Source organism: Gymnodraco acuticeps, unplaced genomic scaffold, assembly GCF_902827175.1.
Source record: "Gymnodraco acuticeps unplaced genomic scaffold, fGymAcu1.1, whole genome shotgun sequence".
In the NCBI taxonomy this organism is placed as follows: Eukaryota; Metazoa; Chordata; class Actinopteri; order Perciformes; family Bathydraconidae; genus Gymnodraco; species Gymnodraco acuticeps.
Window position 1 is genome coordinate 3,498,212 of NW_022991375.1, and position 6,970 is coordinate 3,505,181.

At 46.4% G+C, this 6,970-nt stretch overlaps 1 protein-coding gene across 1 annotated transcript in view; it reads right to left on the reverse strand.

Annotated features, from left to right (window-relative positions):
- The window catches only part of si:ch211-193k19.2 (uncharacterized protein LOC100034574 homolog), a 1,126,861-nt gene that overhangs the window by 225,568 nt on the left and 894,323 nt on the right, over positions 1 to 6,970 (reverse strand). The window lies entirely within an intron of this gene.

Below are 6,970 nucleotides of genomic sequence, written 5' to 3' on the forward strand. Positions count from 1 at the left end.
ACATAGCCATGGTACCGTGCTCCAGTACCACCCCACACAGCCATGGATCCGTGTTCCGGTTCCTTGCCCAGCAGTCATGTTTCCGGCTCCAGAACCGGACCTTACAGCCATGTTTCCGGCTCCAGAACCGGACCTTACAGCCATGTTTCCGGCTCCAGAACCGGACCTTACAGCCATGTTTCCGGCTCCAGAACCGGACCTTACAGCCATGATTCTGGCTTCTATTCCGACCCCCGCAGCCATGGTTCCGGCCCCAGCAGCCATGGTTCCGGCTTCGGTACCGGCCCCGGAAGCCATGGGCTCGACTCCAGTTTCGGCTACAGGGCTGGCTCCCCAGCCGACGCCAGCTCCCCGAGTCTTGTCGGCGTACCGGCCGACTCCAGCACCTCGTCTCCTGCTGGCTCCCCAGCCGACGCCAGTTCCCCGAGTCTTGTCGGCGTACCGGCCGACACAAGTCCCCTCTCAAGTCCCCTCTCAAGTTCCTACCCGAGTCCCCTCTCCAGTTCCCTCTCGGGTCCCCTCTCGGGTCCCCTCTCGAGTCCCCTCTCGAGTCCCTTCTCGAGTCCCCTCTCTAGTCACCTCTCAAGTTCCTACCCGAGTCCCCTCTCAAGTCCCCTCTTGAGTCCCTTCTCGAGTCTCCTCTCGAGTCCCCTCTCAAGTTCCTACCCGAGTCCCCTCTCGAGTCCCCTCTCGAGTCCCCCCTCGAGTCCCTCCTTTAGTCCCCTCTCTAGTCCCTCCTCTAGTTCCCCTCGCGAGTCCCCTCTCGAGTTCCCTTCTCTAGTTCCTTCTCTAGTTCCTCTCTAGTCCCATCTCTGGTCCCTTCTCTAGTCCCATCTCCAGTCCCTCCTTTAGTCCCTTCCCTAGTCTCTTCTCAAATCCCAACCCGATGTCCTGTCCCGTTGGAGGTCCCGCCGACTACTCTCCTGCCGGGGGTCCTGCCAACCCCTTGTCCTGTCCCGTTGGAGGTCCCGCCGTCTACTCTCCTGCCGGGGGTCCTGCCAACCCTTTGTCCTGTCTCGTTGGAGGCCCCGCCGACTACTCTCCTGCCGGGGGTCCTGCCAACCCTATGTCCTGTCCCGTTGGAGGTCCCGCCGTCTACTCTCCTGCCGGGGGTCCTGCCAACCCCTTGTCCTGTCCCGTTGGAGGTCCCGCCGTCTACTCTCCTGCCGGGGGTCCTGCCAACCCTTTGTCCTGTGCCGTTGGAGGTCCCGCCGTCTACTCTCCTGCCGGGGGTCCTGCCAACCCTTTGTCCTGTCTCGTTGGAGGCCCCCGCCGACTACTCTCCTGCCGGGGGTCCTGCCAACCCTATGTCCTGTCCCGTTGGAGGTCCCGCCGTCTACTCTCCTGCCGGGGGTCCTGCCAACCCCTTGTCCTGTCCCGTTGGAGGTCCCGCCGTCTACTCTCCTGCCGGGGGTCCTGCCAACCCTTTGTCTTGTGCCGTTGGAGGCCCCGCCGACTACTCTCCTGCCGGGGGTCCTGCCAACCCTTTGTCCTGTCCCGTTGGAGGTCCCGCCGTCTACTCTCCTGCCGGGGGTCCTGCCAACCCTTTGTCCTGTGCCGTTGGAGGCCCCGCCGACTGCTCTCCTGCCGGGGGTCCTGCAAATCCCGTGTCCTGGTCCTCTTCCGTGGGGGATCCTGCCGAGGCCTGTCCCACCAGCTCCGACAACGGGTCCTGCCCGGTCTCCGGCACTGTCCCGTCAGCGCCTTCCTGCCCAGCCTCCGGAGCTGTCTGGTCTTCACCCTCGAGCCCGGCCCCCTGAGAGCCGCGGTCTTTACCCTCGAGCCCGGCCCCCTGAGAGCCGCGGTCTTCGCCCTCTGGCCCGGTCCACTGACTCTTCCTGCCGTTGCCTTCGCCCTCGGGCCCGGCCCCCCGACTCTTCCTGCCGCTGCCTTCGCCCCTCCATGGTCCCCACCTTGGACTCTGTCTTGCCCCCGGGCCGTCCGCCCGAGTTCCCCTTTTTGGTCTCTGCCTTGCCCCCAGGCCGTCCGCCCGAATTCCCCTTCCTGGTCCTCTGCCTTACCCCCCCCTAGGCAGTCAGTTCAGTCCCGTCCTCCTGACCCCCTTCACCCACCCTGGTGGCTTAGTGATGCGTCCCTCCTCCGGTCCCCCTCCACCCACCCTGCTTGAGGTTTTGGACTTTTGTTTTGGGACGTCTGGGATCCGTCCCTTGAGGGGGGGGTACTGTCACGATCTGTCTGTGTTGTTGTTTTGTCTTGTCTTTGGGTTTCCTGTTTTATTTTGTAAATTGTTCACCCCCGTTTCCTGCCTGTTGCTTTCTGTCTGTTTTCCCTCCCTGATTACCCGATTGTGTTCACCTGGTGCCTCTGTGTTTTCGCCTACCTCCTCACCTGTCTCGTGTTTGTTTGATTAGTCCTGGGTGTATTTAAGTTCTGGTTTTTCCGTCTGTCTTTGTCGGTTCGTCTTGTGTTATGACTTGGTCGTCGGTGAGTGTTCTGTTCTGTCTTCGTTTATCGGATTGCCTTGAAATAAAGGAGTTTTTGACACTTTAATCTGCATTTGGGTCCTGCTTCCTGCACAAACCGTGACAGTTTCAACTTTTGCTGGTTTAAATTATTTTAGTCGTAGCAGATCTGTTCAAGAGGAAAAGATAAGAAATATGAATTATCCTCTACTATGTAAGTGGAAATGTGTAGACAAATGCTTCCATTCCACAAATCAAATCAAGTTTTATTTATATAGCACATTTATAAACGATCTTTGGTCGAGCCAAAGTGCTGTACATATAATAAAATTAGCCTACAGTAGAGACACCTTACAGCAAATACAACAGCACAGATTGTTCAGAATATCAGCATGAGAAAAAACGACACCCTCTGTCCTTAGACCCTCACATCGTACAAGGAAACGCTTCCAGAGAAAACCCACAGTTTAAGGGGAAAAAATGGAAGAAACCTCAGGGAGAGCAACAGAGGAGGGATCCCTCTCCCAGGACGGACAGACGTGCAATAGATGCTGTGTGTAAATCGAAGAGATAATACATTTTACAGCATAGACCGAATGTTAGGAAATGCATGTGTCTGTAATAAGAAGATGAATCCACGAGGATGTCAGCTACAATCCTGTGGAAGCCATCAGGGAAGCAGCATGACGAGACCCGAGGCAGGACCGCAGAGACAGGCTCATACAAACACAATAGTGTGCATATTCTCACTGAGTTTGTCAGTGCCATACTCTCGACGTGAAACTGGCTTGTTTTTCACAACAGTATCTCATTTGTGTTGGAATATTCAATATTTGCTTCTCTGCATCTAATCTCTTTTAGGCACGTTGCATTTTGTCAATTTGCCTGGAAATCCAAATAAACAGAAATGGGCTTTTGTGAATACTTTGCACAGTCCAAGGGTATTACTCATTAAGTAAAAGATGCTTAAGCATAGTTTGACTGTGTTACCAACAGCTGCTACTGTCTCTCTCTCTCCCTCTCTCGTGCTTTAGAAGTGCTGACTTCTCCAACCTCACTGCTGAGCCACACACAAGATAGAGATTTTGCACACTGCGAGATGTAAAATGAGTGCATTCAGTCATATTCCCTCTTGGATAAGTAGATTGAAATGTTGGATTCAAAGGGAGGATTGCGGTGAAATGTTCAAGGATTTTCCCCTTGCATTTTATAAAGGTCTATCTCAGTATATTCACAGTGTTGGATCATGGCCCTCTTCACATAATGATACACATTAGATGTTGTGTTTGGTAGTGTAACAATCCATGTTATGTGTCTAGATTTCACACCACAATTTACACATTAGCGTAAGCCTTCAGGGAACCCTGCGCCTGCCCGTTAGATGAACTAAAAAAATATCACTAAGAATACTTGCGCTTCAGGCTGGAGTAGCTTCAGAGACCCGCTGCTGAACTCACCAACTTACAAAGATACAGTGACCCTGTGAGGCCCTGTGGAGAGAGAGGAGGTCAAACTGAGGTGAGATGCCCCTGGATAAATATTGAGTTTGTTGTACACTATTTTTATTAAGTGACCCTGAATAGATGTACAGTTGAAGCTTTGGGTGTTATACATGTTAGATGAGTTTAATCCTGTCTGTCTTACAAGTGTCAGGAAGAATAACAGTGTTTTACTGCAAATAATAAGCAGCACAGAGTTTGAAACTGAATACAAATCTGACGTTTTAATATGTTATAAAAATCACCAAAGCAGCAGTGTTAATATGGAGGAAGGCATCTGTCAGTCCGCCAAATGGAAATGGTATCCCCAGGGGCAAGGCTAATTGAAGTGCATGTAAACAAACAAGGCAGCAGCAAAGTGCCATAGCAGACAACCATCCCAGTAATCTTGGCTTTTTTTCTGAGCCTACTTTACTGTTGTTTACTCATTATCATTCAGTTTCCATCCAACACTTAGAGGCTCTCTGCAATTTGAAATAACAACATGTGAAAACACACAGGAAGGTAGGCATGTAATACATAAATGGAAACATTATGCATGAGCTGCATTTGTTGTCCATGCACACAAGATAAATGAATACATGATATTACCAACATGTATATCATCTATAAAGTCAAGGCTGTTGTGTTTTCATCATGCTGGAGAAAACACACTGAATAATATGAAAATGAGAAAGATGAGAATGTTTGTTTTCCAAGGATGAGATTTGATGTTTGCTTTTCTAAATCTGAGGATAAGTTCCACAAGGAGTTTTATTTGCAAATATCATTATTAAAAAACAAGCAAAGAGTAGATTTAAATATGATTTGAATAAACATCAAGGGTATAAATCGCTCAGACGTAACAAAAGATAATCATGAAATGTGTGCAAGGAAATTAATCCCAAAAATGTTTTTGTCCTATTTTATTTTTTGTCATTCCATTATTTACTATTCATTGCATGCAATAACAAGCATTCATCAACAAAAAAAAATCTATTTGTGTACACCCTTTACTAAAGGCTAAGAGGAAGAGAATAAAAAGAGAAGGTATAACGATTTGCAAAATACTGTTGTTACTTAAGATGTTAAAAGAGAAAAAGTATAATTACAGTCATTACATGCACTGTTTAGCCTTAACTATAGTTTTAACATGCCTTTGTTTCATGACGAAAGAATTGGCTTAAAATGAGAAAAACACTTTAAAATCCCCAAGAAAATGTTAGCATTAAATTAAATGGAGGGTCTCTCTAACATCATTCAACACCTTAAGTGTCATTATAGTTATTCCCTCGTTTATAGCTCCTCAGGCAACATATGGCTCAATGAAATGAATAACATATTTATGGATATTTTCTACAGAGTAAACCATTTCTTCGCTAATTTCTTACATTCTTGATGCGTACGCAGCAGTTAGACAGAGGTCCTCTTTTATGCCCAACATAGTGTTGTGTTTATGTTTGTCCTCCTATTTAGAGTGTGTCCACGGGCCAAATCAAAGTGCTCTTCCTGGATGACCCCATCACTACTGGCTTAGAGAGACAGTTCACATGCAACCTGGTGCAAAGACATGTTGAAAAAAATCTCACATAAAGGTTTATTATCCTATTTTGGAAAAATGGGATTGGAAAATAGGACAGGATCTCTCAAAAATAAACCTCGTCTCTCCTGAAACTACATATTACATTTGCTCAAACTAATCCGGCATTGTGTAAACAGGTACAAAGATTTCACCAGCGAGAGGATGATTTATGCGCAGTACAAAGGAAATAGAGATGTTTTTTCAGAGACGCAGCTGTTTGGCTACATCTCTATGTGCCACTCCTGAGATAGATGCACGCACGGGTATCCTCCACAGTCAGGTCGTCTCACCCTGCCAAGTCTGTCTAAATCCTGTCTCCCTCAGACTGAGTGAGGAGGGACAACAATAGCAAGACGAACACAATCTATTTTCTCCCCAAGTATTGGTGACAGTGCGTCTGTTTTGTCATTGTCACAAACATACAAGTCAGCACAGCCAGAGGCAAGCAAAAAAAGACCCAGACGTTCTCACTTCTACAAAATATATGGCTCCCCGGTTTTCTGTGCTGCATTGTCATATATCGTATCTTCTCAAGGGTTCACAGATGCCATCACATTTCTCCCTGATCTTGTCAAGTGGGTGTCTAGCAACTCCTTGTGACAGAACTGTCGCCTCAACCTTTGAAATCCATAGGGCCGAGGGCTGTTTTTAACAAGCATGGCTGGCAGCTAGCTCAGCTGAGACCAGTCACCCTCAGTCACCACTTAGCAAGGGGATAACACAGTCTGACACAGCAGTGTGTGTGGAGTGTGGCATCTTGATTGTTGATGGAGAAATTAAAAAAAAATAGGTCAAAATGTCATCAGCCACCTTGGATCACCATTCACTAAATATGTTGAAAGCTGCAGTCCATCATAAAAACTAAGTACCTCATGTGAATGCACAATCTTGGTAAAATGTATAAGCCAAATGTCAATAATAATAATAATGATAATAATAATAATAATAATAATAATAATAATAATGATAACAATGTATTCAGATTTCTCTGACTTACATTTTTAAGCATTGGTATGGGGACAGGGAATAGTGGGAGAAGTACTCAGATCTTGTACTTAAGTAAAAGTAGAAGTACCAGTCCCTTTTTTATTTGTTGTTTATACTTAATATCATTATTCCAAATGTATGTAACTAAAGGTATATAATAAATGTAGTGGAGTAAAAGTACACTATTAAAGCATCTGAATTGTAGTGCAGTAAAAGTACAAGAAGCAAAACATTAAAATACTGAAGTAAAGTACAAGTTCCTCAAAATAGTAAAGCACGTACTTGAGTAATTATGTAAGTATGGCTTTTTTAATTGAATTTTATTTTTATTTTTAAAGAAATGTCGTCAGCCATTTGGTTTATATGTGGTTAGTTATATTATATAATAACACAAGTCTCTCTGGATTGTATTATTGACGTACACCATCTAGTGGACATTCCTCAACAATGCACTAATGTTAAAACACTGTAATGAAACTCATGATTGCTTATCGACAGAA